At 40.7% G+C, this 17,392-nt stretch overlaps 1 protein-coding gene across 1 annotated transcript in view; it reads right to left on the reverse strand.

Moving 5' to 3' along the window:
* The window catches only part of Bmp6 (bone morphogenetic protein 6), a 172,923-nt gene that overhangs the window by 19,601 nt on the left and 135,930 nt on the right, over positions 1 to 17,392 (reverse strand). The window lies entirely within an intron of this gene.

Here is a 17,392-nt window from a genome sequence, read left to right on the forward strand (position 1 = left end):
GTTTTCATATGTTACTGCACTGTTATTTATATATTTTATGATGCTATTGGTTAATAGCTTACTTAATGGCTAATGAACTTTACAAAGAGAAAGCGAGGAACAGGTTGAAGACAAAAATCAAAATCAGGACCCAAGTTAGCACTGACAATGCTTATACTTCTAAAAAAACAAGGACCCAAAGATCATCACATTAGTAGACCATGAAAGAAATAAGAAGTCATGTCTCATTTCTGAGTCGCCGTCCATTCCTCTGTAACTAAGTCTCTAAATACTCCAGGATGAAGGCTGGCTCCCTTCAGGTGGACTGTGATTCTAAAGCTCATCCCAGCACAGTTGGGTTCTCCCGATTGGTTTTTGTCCTTGAGGTCAACATGAAACTCTTGCCAACCTTACCTTCCAAGTAGCAGGAACCATACATGTGTGTCAGGTCATAAATATTTTTGGTTTTCAACAGGCATGAACCCAGAAGTGAGGGAACATGGTGTGAGGGTTTTATTCTCCCCAGACCCCTACCATGTGCCTTTAGCAGGTCAGATGTAGTGGCTGGCTGTTTTGTAAGAATGTCTGGGACCATCTGAATCTGAGTTCACATCTCAGGGCCTCTAGAAACGGAGTGGCTTGGAATCTCCTTACCACAGGGAGAGGTAGATAATAGCCATGAAAGATTCAAATACTCTGGGGATTGGAGAACTTGTTGCCATACCTTACAGGGATAGAAACTTTGCTAGAATTACGTGTAGGCTGACTGAGCATCCTGACTCTGAAAGATCTTAAATCCAAATGTTCAATCCAAATGTTTGAAAACTTCCAACATGACACCAGAGTTAGCAAATTCCACACCTGACTTAAATATAATGAGGTTCAATCCAAGTCAGGCCTGCTAAAGTTATTACTTAAAAGTTGTGTGCCTGCCACACAATCAAAGCTCTATAAATACCTTCAGGCTATGTGCATGAGGTACATATGAAACAAAAGTGAACTTTGTGTTTAAACTTGGGAATATGTCCCAAGACAGCCCTCTTGTTCTTTCTGCATGTATACATGAGTACATGTGTGTGTGTGTGTGTGTGTGTGTGTGTGTGTGTGTGTATATATATATATATATATATATATTTATATGTGTGTATACATACATATAAATATACATATAATATATAATGTATATATTACATATAATTATACACACATGCACACACACTCAAAAGATTTCCCTTTCCTAATCCAAAACACTTCTGGTCCTAAGCATTTTAGATAAGGGTTACTCAACCTGTACTGAGCATCACAATACTAACAGTGTAATTTTAAGTAAGTTACAAAGTTCTTTCATCTCCTTTGCTTTATTTGGTCTTTGCAATCATCCTAAATGCTACCGTATTGCTATCTCTACTTTGCAGCTGGGGAAACTGAGGCCTAGATAATGCACAATCACACAGCCAAGATCACAAGCCAGCAAGTGGGAGAACTTGGTGAGAAGAACAAGGAAAGGGACTTTCCTTTTGGCTGTGACAGATTATCTTTTGAGACAACCTGAGACAGGTGAATGAAATGCACTTTCTTATTTAATATTTTTGTGAGGCCAAGAAATACCTTAAGAATTTTAGGTTTCTTTTTTTTTTGTCAGTCATGGGGCTTGAACTCAGGGCCTGAACATATGCAGTTATTCAATAGCTCTACTTCTGGTGGTGGTGAATTGGAGATTAAAAGTCTCACAGAATTCCTGCCTGGGCTGGCTTTGAACCGCAATCCTCAGCTTTCAGCCTCCTGAGTCGCTAGGATTACAGGTGTGAGCCACCAGCACCCAGTTTAAGAATTTTTTTATGTCTTGGACAACAAGAAACCAACCATTTTCCTTGCCTGTATGGCTGTTCAGAGGGAGGAGAGAATCTGTTGTCATCTTCCCAAGTGTGGAGGGTAGCTACAGCTACGGGAGTTTACTCAGCTGCTTAGCAGAGTCTGTGGTGGCTGAGCTCAGTTGTGCGCTCTTTAAAGTGCTCCCAGACATGGATGTGTCTCACCCCCTGTGATTGGGACAACCACTGTGACAGGCAGACAAGGGTGTTCATGGAAAACAGCAAGAGGGGAGCTTGAGTCCAAAGCTTTGAAGTTCAGATGGAGAGAAACATAAATTCCATTCTGGAAGGTCATAGAAAACCCTTCTCCAGAAACAACATAGGCCATATGAAGAGCACTGTGGGAAGGGAGCCCTGGTCTAAAGGAAGCTCAGGACACAGTCGTGTTGCAAGGGCAGAATTTAGCCTGCCTTCTCTACAATGAGTGGGAGGAAGGAAGCTCCGGAGATGAAGGGATGCATGCTGAACCACAGCTGAGGTCGGGTTAAGAGTTACCAAGTGTCGATGGTACAACAGACACCTAACATTCAAGGGGTATACAGAAAGCCTGCCCAAAGTGCAAGTTGAGGCATGGCTGTGCAAGAGTTGGAATACACTTTTAAAGACTAGGGCTTATGCTAGGTACTGGTGGCTCACACTTATAATCCTAGCTACTCTGGAGGCTAAGATCTGAGGATCACAGTTTGTAGCCAGTCTGGGCAGAAAAGTCCAGGAGACTCTTATCTCCAACAAACTACTCAGAAAAATCCGGAAAGTGCTTATAAGGAAAGACAATATTCAGGGAGGATGCTTTGAGATGAAGACCATTTGCTGTGGCTCAAGTGGTAGAGCACTAGCCTTGAATGAAAAGAAGCCCAGGGACAGTATCCAGGCCCAGAGTTCAAGCCTCAAGACCAGCAAAAAAAAAGAAAAAAAGACTAGGGTTTATGCTGGGCACTAATGGGCACTCATGCCTATAATCCTAGCCACTCAGGAGACTGAGATCTGAGGATTGTGGGTCAAAGCCAATCCAGGCAGGGAAATCCATGAGACTCTTTATCTCCAATAAACTACTCAGAAAAACCCTGAACTGGAGCTGTGGCTCAAGTGACAGAGCACTAGCCTTGAGCAGAAGAGCTTAGGGACAGTACCCAGGCACTGAGTTCAAGCCCCACAACCAACCATTACCACCACCACCACCAAAAGAATGGATTTTATGATAAAGGAAGTTGAGCCTATTGCAGGACAAAGCTGGTGATGACACAGAAAAATACCATCTGAAAGAAAAAAAAGGAGGAAAACAGAGAAAAAGAAAGGAGAGGAGAATGAATGGAAGAGGGAGAACATGAATTACAAGTGCCACTTGGGGACGACAAGGAAGAAAAGAATTGATGGGAAGGGTTAATTATCATGATGAGGGAGAAATTAAGGCTACATGATTCATCACTATCATCAGCCAACCAACATGGGTGACCAACTCTACTAGAGTTACCCCCAATAAATGGTTATTTCCATGACATACTTTTCTTTCTTTGTGCCAATACTGGGGCTTGAACTCAGGGTCTAGGTGCTGTCCTTTTTTTTTTTTTTTTTGGTATAAGGCTGGCATTCTAATACTTGAAGTACTTGAAGCTCCGCTTCTGGCTTTTTGCTGGTTAATTGGAGCTAAGACTCTCATAGACTTTCCTGCCTGAGCTGGCTTTGAAATGTGATCCTCAGATGTCAGCCACCTGAATTGTTAGATTACAGGTGTGAAACACCGGCACCCAGCAGTGACATACTTTTCTGAGTGTACAATGAGGACCATGCCAGGTCTAATAGCTGAGCCTTGACAGATTAAAACTCAGCAATCCATGTCAGTGAAGAGGGCTTGCATTCAGATGGAATTTAGATGGAAGATTATCGAGTTCTTTGGACAGGAAGAATGAACAGGGAAGTAATGCACCGACTTAATTAGACCAACTGGGACAGAGGAGGATGTTCTTCCTCATTGATGGGCATTGTGCTGTCATGCTGTACTCCCCAAGACCACCAAAGAGTAAGATTGTACTACTATGTCCTTCAACAGCCGAGGGAATGGTGGAGCCCTAGAGAGGGTCTCAAGGTCACACAGATATGTCAGCTTGAAATGAGAGATAAGGACCAACTCCCTAACCAAAAGGTTTGAGAATAGCAAAGGATTGCAATCCGGGACACATACTCTATGTTGTAATGGGTTATAGGCCCATCAGAAGAAGTCAAGTCATAGTTTATAATAAAAACAATATTCAGGTAGGATGCTTTGAAACAAAGACCGTTTGCTGTGATCGCTTGAGAGAATTATTGCACAAGCAAGTATCCTAGTGCAAGAGAAGTGTGTGGAATACAACACTTTGAAGGAATTCTTTACTATTTCTTGGCATATGCAGAAGACAACTCCTTTGTGGTCCCACTGGATCCATGGTTTAGGTTTGACATAAGTGATTCCATTTTGATACTGACAGCTTTCATAGGCATTGAGACAATCAGAGTTGAATCGGAGCCCAGGTATTTTGCTATCACATCCATGAAAAGCAATGTACAGAATACAGACTGGATATACTGAGAAAGGTTCAGAATAAGGGACAAAATATACTACTTATAAACACTTAAGTTTACAAACACAAAAATATAATGAAGTACCCAAGGCAGGAACACAGAGAGCATGAGCAGGCCTCAGACATTTGGGTCAGGGTTGGGGTGAGAGGTGCATGCAGGAAAGGCAAAATATGCCTGATCCGGCCATACAGATAGTCAAACTGTAGTGGAATCTCAGGCACACTCCCCATCATGACCTCCTCCTCCCAAACACAAAGTCAGTGTTCAATGTGAAGACATCACTAACACTTGCTAAGGTTTGCCTGTGACCCCCAACATTCCCGTGTTGGGAACTTATTCTCCAATCAAACAGTGTTTCCAGGTAGGGTCTCTAAGCAGGCAGAGTCTTTGTGAATGGATTTGCCATCGTCACTAGCAGTGGGATCCTGACAGAAGGAGTTCACACCTTCCTCGTACCCTTCTTTGGTGTGCTCTCTTGCTTTTCCACTTTGCATCATGCAATATTGTTGTGTACTCTTTCATATAGGAGGTATACTGTACAGACGATGTTTCAAATGTTGCCAGTAGGAAGACAGTAAAACAGGAAATTTCAAAGCAGAGTATGACAAACCATGGTAAATCCCCCCCCATACACACACACACACACACACACACACACACACACACGGACACAGACACAAACACAAATTTGAGTATAGAAGGCAAGTAAATATTATAATATTGGCTATGTTCTAACTGCTTTTATGCCAAATAATTTTCACTTCAATGGTTACCATAACATAGTTTTTTGTTTTTTTTTTTTCTTGTGCCAATCCTGGGGCTTGAAATCTGGTCTGGGGGTCTGGGTGCTGTTTCTAAGTTTCATTTGTTCAAAGCTAGTTATCTGCCACTTGAGCCACAGTGCTACTTCCAGCTTTTTCTGAGTAGTTTATTGGAGATAAGAGTATCAAAGACTTTCCTGCTTTGGATGGCTTCGAACCATGATCCTTAGATCTCAGCCTCCTGAGTAGCTAGGATTTCAGGTATGAGCCACCAGTGCCTAGCTAATAGAGATGCTTTAAATGTCAAAGATACCTGGATACTGTAAGTGCTACTTCATCTTTAACAGATCAATATAAACCACTTGGCTCAAAGAATACTAACAAAGCCAGGTGCTGATGGCTCATACCTATAATCCTAGCTCCTCAGAAGCCTAGGATCCAAAGATGTGGTTCAAAGCCAGCCTGGACCAAAAAAGAAAGTCCATAAAACTCTATTTCCATTAATAAGAAAAAATCTGGAAGTGAAGGTTTGGGCTCAAAGTGGTAGAGCAACAAGCCTTGAGTTAAAAAAAAGTGAGATCTCAGGGTCCCAAGTTCAAGCCCTAGTACTGGCACAAAAACATAAAATATTAACATAATAAACACGAACAGTATTTACTCTGTGCTCTGGCATATGGCAGCTCCTCATTGACCCACAAGACATACAGACCATTCATGCCAACACAGGTATAGAGGAGGAAACTGAGTTACCATAAGGTTAAGTAGCTTACCCACCATAGTAACATGGTTGGAACCTGCAGAGCTGGGAGTTGAACACAAGTCATTTTGCCCAAAGGTTGCACAAGCATTTAATCGTCATGCCTGTAGTCCTGCAGCAAAGCTTGCAGGAGACTCCCTAAGGAGGCTTGTTATATCCCCTGCTGCCCCTCAGCCAGCTCTGGCTCAGCAAGTCTACAGAGGAGCCTGAAAATCTGCATCTCTAGCAGCTTCTACTGCTAGAGTGATGCTGGCACTGCCACTCTCTGGGATCCAGGGATCTAAACCACACTTCATTATTCAATATCGTAGTGCAACCCATATTGATTAAATAAATAAGAGTATGGCCCAACTTTATTTATTAAATACGGGAATCTGCTTTGTAGAAGGCAGAAGGCACTTCCTCTCAGGATACCTGCTTGTCTTCCTAAACAGTGTAGATCAGATTAAGGCTGGCCCACAAGTGTATGTTTTGTTTCCTTATGCACTGACCTAACCCTCAGAAGTTTTAAGATCAAGTCCAAATAGGCAGTGTTTGAGAACATTTGCTTCTATGTACCCTAGATGGAGAAAGGAGCAGAAGGCAGATCCTTTACACTCTAAGTTCATAAGTACCCAAGTAAGCTTCCTATTGGTCACATAAACAATGTTCCACATATTGGAGTCTACGTCAGCCTACACTGGGGATCACTCAAGTTGAATGAGGGATTCCTACTTTTTTGGGGGGGTCAGTCATGAGGCTTGAACTCTGGGCCTCCTCAGCTCTTCAGCTCAAGGCGAATGTCTACCACTTGTACCACTACACCACTCCCGGTTTTCTGAGTGGTTTATTGGAGATAAGAGTCTCACTTCCTGCCCCAGCTGGCTTTGAACTGTGATGTTCAGATCTCAGCCTCCTGAGTAGCCAGGATTATAAGCGTGAGCCACTGGCACTGGGCTGATTCCTGCTACTTTTAAACATGCCCAAATCCTATATATTTAAATTCTCTAATCCTACATTTCCACATTCTTGTTCAATGTGGAGAAATAAAATAGTTCTAAAAGGTAATATTTTGTAAAATAACCCTAGGTACTATGATGGCTTGCTTCCCACAGTTAAACAGCCTTGTATGGAGATGCACACAACCAAAGCAAGCTGTTTCTAGCAAAGAATGATACGCCAAGCAGATTCCAAAAATAAAAACATTTTTTCTTTAAAGCTTACCAAGTGGATAAGCAGTTTCACCAAGAATGGCATCACTACACCCTCCACCGTACTAAAATCTTCACTTCTTTTGAGTCTATGTAATTCTCAATGATAAGTTTAATCCTATGCTGTGCCACATATACATACACATACACATACACATACAAACACACACACACACACACACACACACACTATAAATAAGATGGAGAACAAGGTTTGGTAGCATCTTTACTCTTTTTTTTTTGCAGCAGCAGATGGTTGTAGGGCGAAGGGATATGGAAGATGAAACTAATTAGTTACATAACCTGCGTTGTAGGTCAGTTGTATTATCCCCTTTTTAAGAGCAAAGGAACAAATACTGAACAGTTCATTGCTTGCCTGAGGCCCACACCAAGAGAGCCAAAGATGATCAAGATTTCAGGAATCCCCAAGGAATCTACGTGTGAAGCCAGACAGAAAGAGAAGCAGGTGTGGCTGGGCACGGTGAGAAAAGGCTTTGTCTTTCATCTCCTGAACTGAATAGTGTCTTTCTACCCGAGCTTTCTCAAATTTGTCCTTCTCATCCAAAAAAAAAAAAGAAGAAGAAGAAGAAGAAGGAGAAAAGAAACTATCTTGTATCTTAAAGGTTGAATTTTTATCTTCACTCCAACAGGTATTACTGAAAACTCAACAGAGTTTACAGAGCCACCGTTCATAAGGAATGCTTTTCTAAAGAAATGACTCACAGGTGCTGGAACTGGGTCAGCTACTGGTCCAGATCTTGGTGATACAACTACAATATTGGGTCCATGATACAGACATTAACTTCTGTGGGGATTCATGAAAAAGACTTCCAAGTGAGGATAATAAAAATAATAACTAGCCTTATAGATTTATATTGTGCATCAAATAAACTCAAGAATAACTAAAAATAATGGCTTAATATGCCCCATGTGAGTGTTTGTGTGCACACATGTGCACGCACACACACACACACACACACCTGTTCAAAGTCATCTTCAAGTAACTTAGCCAGACATAGGTGAGACTTGAGTTTGTACTCACCTTATATCAGAACATTTGAAGTTTCCTAATGTAAGGCATAGACTAAACAGAAGTCAGACTAAAAAGCTTGGAACACGTTTAGAGCAGTATCACTGACTAAATTAGATTTCAAACAATAACAACAACAACAATAATAATAAGCACAAAAAACAACAACCAAAGTCAAGAGAACTAGGTCATAAAGGGCAAGGGTCCCAGAGGCAAGAAGCTACATAGCAATGAACGAATAAATGCGATGTCACAGAAGTTTGAGTTTTCTGGCTGCCTTGATCAATATTTTCATTTGAGATCTTTGCCAGACACTAAGCCGTGCATACATGGATTGAGAAGCTGAGAAAACAAGCAGAAAGAAACTGGTGAGAGGCTTAAGAGCAGAGCTTTTTGGCAGCCTCACAATGCTGGGGGTCAAAAGTTAGGGTTCAGAGCCCACCAAGGAAGAAGACTTCTGGTAAGGATCCTAGACTTTGAGCTGAAACCCCTCAGGGAGACTTAAACCCTGAAACCCAGAAGTCTCACCTGGGGGAGAAAACTACCTGCATTTTATCTGACTTTCAGATGAATATTAAACCCAGCTTGGAAGGGGGGCAGTGATATCTGCAATTCTTCTATGAAAATAATATCCCAAACTTAGTACATAAAAAGTGGTCAGACATGCCAGGAAATAATGTCACATGGAGGGGGCAAAAAGTCAAGGGAATGAAAACATAACGGAAATAGACCCACATGTCATCTAGATACCAGCTATCAGATAGGGTCCTCAAAGTTAGCCTGATATTTCATAATATTTACAGCAACTGTAATCTGGTATAAATTTACTGTGGTTGTTAGGAAAATGAACCCTTAGATATGTATTTTAATGTTTTTTTTTCTTTCATGCATTTGTTTCTAACGCATTTATAAGATTATCTCTTTGTTGCTTTGTATGTCCCTCCCCCACAGTATAACCCCTGCTTTCACTATATTTGATGTCGGTATAACTTGTGGAGGAGATGGGGAAAAACAAGTCGTTTAAGGATACAGGTGGACCTGTTGCAACAATGAGAAGCACAAGTTGTCATGTCGAAAACGAGCTTTACAACGCTGGTGGGGGGGAGGATTGGGTGCGGGGGTGGGGTGGGGGAGGCTGGGAAGGCATGGGAAGGGTAAACAAAGGAGGAGGCTGCAATGCTTGATAAGAAATGTACGTATTATCCTGCCCATGTAATTGTAACCCCTCTGTACAGTATGTTCACAAAAAAAATTTTTTTAATAAAAATAAATTTTCTGTGGTATCTATAAAAAAAAAAAAAAGTCAAGGGAATGAAAACATAACGGAAATAGACCCACATGTCATCTAGATACCAGCTATCAGATAGGGTCCTCAAAGTTAGCCTTATATAAGAAGGGAAATAAACCATAAGTTAAATTTGTTCCAAGGTTGTGGAACTGGCATAACATTTGAAAATCATTTAAAAATATGCAAGAGAAAAATCAGGTGATCATCCTAAATTCTAGAAAAACTATATCAAAAACCAATTACCAATTAAGAATAAAATTTAGAAAGCTGAGAATAAGGGACACCTTCCTTACTCCAAGAGTATCAACAGAATATTTCCACCAATCACTATTAATAGTGAAATAATAAATCTTCCTCCCAATACCCAGATTAAAAATTTTACAAGGATTTCTGAGATTGTAAGTCTGACAGAAATAAGAATGAAATTCAGTGGTTGTATTGGACATTCCCATCAGTACAATAAAAGAAAGAGAGAAAAAAATAGAGGAATTGGGGAGGAAGAAATAGAACTTATAGATTGTATGATTATAGAAATTCCAAAAAGACCACTATAGAAAAATTATTCGAATTAGCCTACATTATCAATGGCTGCTGAATACACTATCACTACCCAAAAATCACCTGAAAGTGGGCGCTCATGGCTTATGCTTATAATGCTACCTGCTCAGGAAGCTGAGACCTGAGGATCAAGGTTCAAAGCCAGCCAAAGCCAACAAATCTTGAGATTCTTATCTTCAATTATCCAGCACAAAGCCGAAAGTGAGCAAAAAAAGCCAAGTGGAAGTATGAAGTCTCACTAAAAAAGTCAAAACAAAAATACCCCACAAAAGTCACCTGTTTTTCTGTATGTGAGCCAAAATAAACTCTGAAAGTTCCCTAACACCTTCATAGTAGCATCAAAAAATTAATACTTTAAGTTAACTGAATAAAAATAACGCAAAAACACGTAGTATTGAGATTTATTAAACCAAGATTTGACACCGTACTCCTGAATGTATACTCAATAATGCTAAATATTGTAAAGTCTTCCTAAATTCATCTCTGTGTTTAATGTAGTTCCATCAGAAGCTCAGGAAGTTTGTGTTTGTAGAAAGTTTACATGGGAACACAAAAAAGTCACTAGTAGCCACCCCTCAGACATATATATCTCAAAAACAAATTTGAGAAATGTACACACCAGGCATTAGTAATCATACCAAATAAAAAGAATCAAGACAATGCAATGCTTGAGCAAGAAAAGAAAATTAACCAATGGAACAAAATCAAGATCCAGGAAGCAGATCCACACATACACGAGCACCTTATGTATGATAATGGTGCCACTGAAGTTCCTGGAAAAAGAACAGTATTTTCAATCAATGGTAGTAGGCTAGTTAGGTTTGTTTATTCTGATATATCGCTGGGCTATCTCACCTACTTTAGGGGACCATTTATGCTCTTGAAGTCCACATGAGTATAGTTCACTCTGCTGAGTACATGTTTCTATGCCTCTCTGCCTTTTGGGATCACTACTGTAACTCAGCGTCCAAGCCAACGTCACCTCTGTTCTTCTAACTTACTTTTGTACTCTTTGTTTCTAAGTATTTAACTAAAACTTCTGAAAAATTCTGTAGGTTTTCCAGTTAGCATTTTTTCTTTCCTCTGGAAAAACTTACATTCTACCTGTAAAATATGTCCAAATTTGCGAATTTAGTCAAAATTTAAGGTGATAATTCAATCTGGAATTGATCCTGGGGATTTCAGGAACCTAAATTGTGAGTTGACCTAATAAAATCTTTCTCAAAATTTTGAAAACTAGAAAACAGTTGTGCCTTGTTTCCTTGGTTATTCCATTATACACATCCTACAGATTCAGTCATTAGCAAGAAAGATATGACACAATCTTTAAGCACACACACACACACACACACACACACACACACACACACACACACACCATTGCCTCTTTCCAAATAGAATAGTATATTTTAATGTTGCCTTTTCCAGGAGGATGCATTTTAAGTTATCACTTCCAATGTCATCCAAAAGATTATAGCATGACAGAACATGGAAAAGTAAAGTTATCACATAGAGAAGATAGACCATTGCTAAAAAAAAGCAAACAAAACAAACAAAACATACTGTGTAGAATGGAATATCAAAGCTATCTGAGGCTATGTGGCCAATTCATGTGCCAAACAGGACCATGACTCATTACTCCACGTCTCTTAAACATTTCCCACTGGCTTTCAAGAGATTCTCTTTGACTTCTAGACATACAATTTAAATTCTGTTTAAAACAGGAAAAAGTATGTTTATAAAGAGTAGATAAAAACCTCAAAACTTTTTGATTAAAGATGTTCTACAGCCAGGTGCCAATGGCACATGTCTATAATCCTAGCTGCTCAGGAGGCTGAGATCTGAAGACTGTGATTCAAAGTCAGCCGGGGCAGGTAAGTCCATGAGACATTTCAGCAAACTACTCAAAAAAGGCTGGTTTGGGCTGGGAATGTGGCTTAGTAATAGTGCTTGCCTAGCATGCATGAAGCCCTGGGTTCAATTCCTCAGTACTGCATAAACAGAAAAAGCCGGAAGTGGCACTGTGGCTCAAGTAGTAGAGTGCTAGCCTTGAGCTAGCCTTGAATAATGATCTTCCCAATCTCCCAAAGTAGCTAGGATTATAGGTGTGAACCACTGCACCCGGCCTCTTCCTTCTTGATTATGGATTCTCAAATTGTATGTATATGACAGCATTTTCTTTATTCATTTTTCCATTCCTGGGCACCCAGGACGATTCTATGACTTGACTGTGGTGTTATAGCAAGGATGTGCATGCATCTCTATCCCACTGAACTTTGATTCTTTACATACGTAGAAAAGAATATAGCTGGATCATACAGTAGTATTATTTTGTGTGTGTGTGTGTGTGTGTGTGTGTGTGTATACATGTGCACACATGCTGGTCCTGGGGCTTGAACTCAGGGCCCAGGCACTGTGTCTGAACTTCTTTTGCTTAAGGCTAATACTTTATCATTTGAGCTGCAGCTCCACTTTCGGCTTTTGGTAGTTAATTGGAGATAATACTCTCACAGACTTTCCTGTCTTGGTTGGCTTCAAATCACAATCCTCATATCTCCATCTCCTGAGTAGCTAGAGTTGCAAACATGAGCCAGTGGCACCCAGCTATTTTTAATTTTTTTGAGGAAATTGCATACTGATTTTCCTAGTATCAGGGCTGAATTCTGCCAGCATATTCTTATACTACCAATTGGTTAGAAGGAGGCGCTCTTGGGAAGTTCACACCAAAGCTCAAAAAAAATGGAGGCATAGAGACATGTCAGACGAGATGGCTCTTCACCTCCTGATACCCCACCTTTATCTTGGTACTGACCCTAGTTACTAGGTGACTGGTAGGAGGCATGAAGACAAGAGTTCAGGCATTATTTGGTCTTGGCAAAGTTCTTATGTGCCCTGCTTCGTTCTCTCAAAGGTGACATTCCTGCCTTGTGTATCTGATGGGGCATGGCAGACTCCTATTGAGAGAATATTGCTTTTTCCAAACTGTTGACAGTTCTACATTTTTTGAAGTGCTATGGCACTTCATACATGGCCTCATACATGCTAGCCATCACAGCCAGATATGAAGATCCATATCTGTAACCTTTGCTATTCTGGAGGTTGAGATTGAGGCCGGCTCAAGCAAAAAAAAAAAAAAAAAAAAAGATTCTACCTCAACAGGGAAATGTAGAGTAGTGGTGTGTGCCTATCATCCTAGCTATGATAGGAAGCATAAATAAGATCATAATGTAAGCTGCATATGGAGAAAGTGAAAGCTTCTCTTAAAAATAGCCAAAGCAAGAAATGACAAAATAATGGCATTTGCAGGGAAATGGATGGAGCTAGAAGGAATCATGTTGAGCGAGGTAAGCCAAGAACGAAGAGACAAACGGTACATGGTCTCCCTCATAAGTGGATGCTAAATCCAAAAGGTTAGGTGATACGACAAAACTAACAGGACTTAAGAAACAAAGAACTCCTGCTCATCTGGTTGAACCACTACTAAATATCCTCATGCTGCTGATCACAAATATGGTATATAACATGTGAACACTGTTATATATTACAGACTGTGGTAGACAATTTGCTCCAGGGAAGTTAGAATGAACTTGTGACTTTGAAATTATGTAATCATTAAATCACAATCAAAAAAAAAAAAAAAAAAAAAAAAAAAGAACCTCGGGGAAGGGAGGGAGGGAGGGGATGGTAGGGGGAAAACAATGGAGGGGGTAACAATGTTCAAGAGGAAGTGTACTCATAACCTCACTCATGTAACTGTAACCCTCTGTATAGTAGCTTTACAATAAAAAAAAAAAAAAAAAAAAAAAAGACAATGTAAAAAATAAAAAAAAAAAAAAAATTGCCAAAGCAGATAGGGTGTGGCTCAAATGGTAAAGTGCCTGCAAAGTCAAGGACGTGAGTTCAAAACCCACCACTAAAATAATACTAAATACAATACTCAATACTAAAATACACACACAAATATGGAGTGGTTTGTTGTTGTTTTGTGTATTTTGTTTTGTATTTGTGCTAATCCTGGGACTTGAACTCAAGGCCTAGTTTGTTTTTTTTTCTTTTCTTTCTTTTTCCTCAAGGTTAGTGTTCTACCACTTAAGCCAAAGATCCACTTCTGGCTTTTGGCCGGGGGGTGGGGGGCGCACAGGGGGATGAAGGGTAGGGGTAGTTAATTGCAGATAAAGAGTCTCGTGGGCTTTCTTTCCTGGGCTGGCTTTGACTGTCCCTTCAGATCTCAGTCTCCTGAATAGCTAGGATTACAGGTGTGAGGCACAGGTGCTCAGGCATGGAGTGTTGTTGTGTTTTTTAAAGAGAGAAAATGCAAAGAACATCCTGGGTGGTTTGGACACTAGTGTAGAAGGCTGAGTGGATTTCATTTCAGTCTATGACCTGCTGCATATCTCTCCATGATCTGGCCTTGGTGTAGGACTTAGTCTCAAGCTTTGAGTAAAGTACTAAATGTTTCCTTGATATTACTCAAAGCATCATTTGTTCAAGTAGCCATTTTTTTTTTTTTTTTGGTGGGGAGGGGAGTGGGGCTCAGATTTGAACTCTAGGCCTCATACTTGCTAGGGCTGGCAGGCCACTACTTGTACCACACCTCCAGAGATGGTCTTTGCTAGGTATTCTAGGTATTCTGGGTATTGCTAGGTATTTTCACAAACTTTTTTTTTGGGGGGGGAGGAAATGAGGGGGGGCAAGATTGGCTTCCAACTGTGATCCTCCAGATATGAGCCTCCTGAGTAGCTAAGATTACAGGATTGAGCTGCCAGCCCCAAGACTTTGTTTTTTAAAAACTTACCCGATAATTCATACCAAACACGAATCCTTCCTGTCCTTCTCTGACCCAATACACCATTTGCCTAGAGCATTTATAGAGCATTTGCCTAACATGCCTGAGGTCCTAGGTTCAAGCCCACTATTGCAGAATATAAGAAAGAAACCAAGGCTCTAATGGAGAAACAGAAAAGGCAAAGTATAAAACTCTGACTTGCCCTCACCCCTTTATTCAAGGCGGCCAACTCTTTTGCAACACAAACATTTGCTAAATGAAGTGAATCCATCAAGTGCTACAAATTTCACTTAAACATAGATTAGACAAATACATTTCTTTACAAGCTTGAAAAAGTGTATTTAGCCAAGATACCCCAAGAGGCACAGATGGGGAGATCTATATATCTATTACTCACCCCCCACCAACCAACCAAGAAGCCTTGTAGCCTCTGGAGGCCACTGGGAGAAGCGGCAGGAGGCCTGGGCTTCTGGCCTGCAGATAAGAAAACCTTCCCATGGCCAGCCTACAACCCTTTAAAAACACAACCTTCTCTCAGTCCTCCCAATATGTTCCCTCTCCTATGCACAAAAATTAAACCTCATCCCATTGCCAAGCATCCCATCCTAGGAGGCAAAGGACGACGGCTCTCTGCTTTGGGAGAGAGCCATCCAAAGTTGGGATTCTTCAAGATTTCATTTTCCAAACTCACTGTAGGCCTCAAGGAAGTCTGTCTCCACCATCCTGAGCACCAAGCAGCTGTTCTATTTTGGCTGGAATTCAGGATAAACCTCACAAAAGGTCTGTCAACTCTCTTAAAATAATAATAATAATAATTTTAGAACAAAGAGAGCCTAAGCCATAAATTTACAGCCTATAGGTTTTTTTTTCTTTTTTGTTTTATTTTATTTTTTTTTACTATGATACTTTCCCCACAGAACAGGGAAAACCATGCATCCCAAAAAAACTTCACAGCCACAAAGGTACCAGTAGGCTATTCCCAACAGAGAAATAGAATAGAATAAATGACTAGGCAGATAGAAAAGTCCAAGGCTAAAATTGTACCCAAGAATCTCTGATTACTAATTCTTTCCAAAGAATCAAAGACGAATGACTCGCAGCCTCAAAGCGGCCCTCCGCTTTGTCAATTGGAAAGCTATTGAATCGACTTTCAATTGAGGGGTAAAAATCAGACATCTGAACATATCCCCCTCTTTCAGAAATTTGGATCCTTTATAATGATGCCACAATGGCTGTGTCTTGCTTGTTACTGAATAATCTCAGCTGACGAGGCCATTGTTGTACGTTCAAAACTATGAAATTTGACGCCATGATGGATCCCTAACATGAGGTTTCCACCTCTCCTTGTAGTTTCCCCGCTCAGACATGAAGATACACAAGGTGAGAGAGAGACTGGTGGTGCTTGCAATGAAGAAACAAACCATTCATAGGGAGAATTGCTATTCCTTGTGATTGCAGGCAGCATATTTGTGATAGATCACCAAGTTCAGAAGAAACCAAAGTTATTCCTCGACATCTCAATAGTCTTGTGAAGTTAGTATACTTCCAAGACTCAATGCAAGAATCTGAACTTAATTTCTTAAATGAAAGTTAAAAATTCCTTAGGAGTCTGGAAGCATGGTCTTTCCTGCCCTATCTCTTCTCTTCCTTCCTTGTTACCTTTGTGTCTATAATATAATTTAACCAGACTGTCACAGCAATGGGTTGATTTCTACACAATGAGAACAATGTTACTACTCTATAACATCCTGCTCTCTTCTCTTGGACCTAATAAATGGGCATCTAAGTACTGAGCCACATTCAAAGAACTTTGTTTCTTTTTAGTGTCTTTCAGGTTTGAACTAACCATTGCCACACTTCATCATTCTTCTTCCCATCCTCTTCCAACAACTGTTCCCCAGAAGTTTTCTTTGCTGTTAGGAAGCACCATGAGTATCCTTTACTGATTTACTTTAGAAAATACGAGTATTAATGGGGGTGTGGCTCAAGTGGTAGAGAGTCTGCCTAGCAAGACCCTGAGTTCAAACCCCAGTACCACCAAACAGAAAGATAGAAAGGGAGGGAGGGAGGAAAGGAGGAAGGAAAGAAGGAGAAAGGAAGAGGAAGGGAAGGAATAAGAATAAGAGATATATGGGAGGGAAGGGAAATCTATCTATCCTTGGGATCCAGTGGTAAAAAATACAGCATACACTCTTACGCAAATATAAGTGTGTGTATATTAGATGCAAAAATATCTGGCTAAGTCATCTGAATCAGCCTCTATCACTATAGAATTTTGATAGAAGCATTAGTCACCCTCACCCACCACCCAAAGTGGGGACCAAGCAGTAATGAGTGACATTTTACCCCCAAAACATGGCACTGTTGTCTGATCTCAAAGGATGCTTAGTAGATACCAATCACAGGCTTGCTGACAAAAAGCTAACCACAGGAAATGGACTTCACAGTGGAACGAGTTTCTGTGTAAAGGCTGCCCTTCATAACTCCCCGCCTTTGTGTTCATGGCTGCCCCTGAGCTCCAGTGCACCTGCCACAGACATACTTGGGGGGGGGGGGGTCACATGATGACAGGAGTGAGAAATGGGGGCCAGCCCCACGTTTGGAGGGGGGGGGCTT

Source organism: Dipodomys spectabilis, unplaced genomic scaffold (genome assembly GCF_019054845.1).
Source record: "Dipodomys spectabilis isolate Male_0828 unplaced genomic scaffold, ASM1905484v1 ptg000104l, whole genome shotgun sequence".
In the NCBI taxonomy this organism is placed as follows: Eukaryota; Metazoa; Chordata; class Mammalia; order Rodentia; family Heteromyidae; genus Dipodomys; species Dipodomys spectabilis.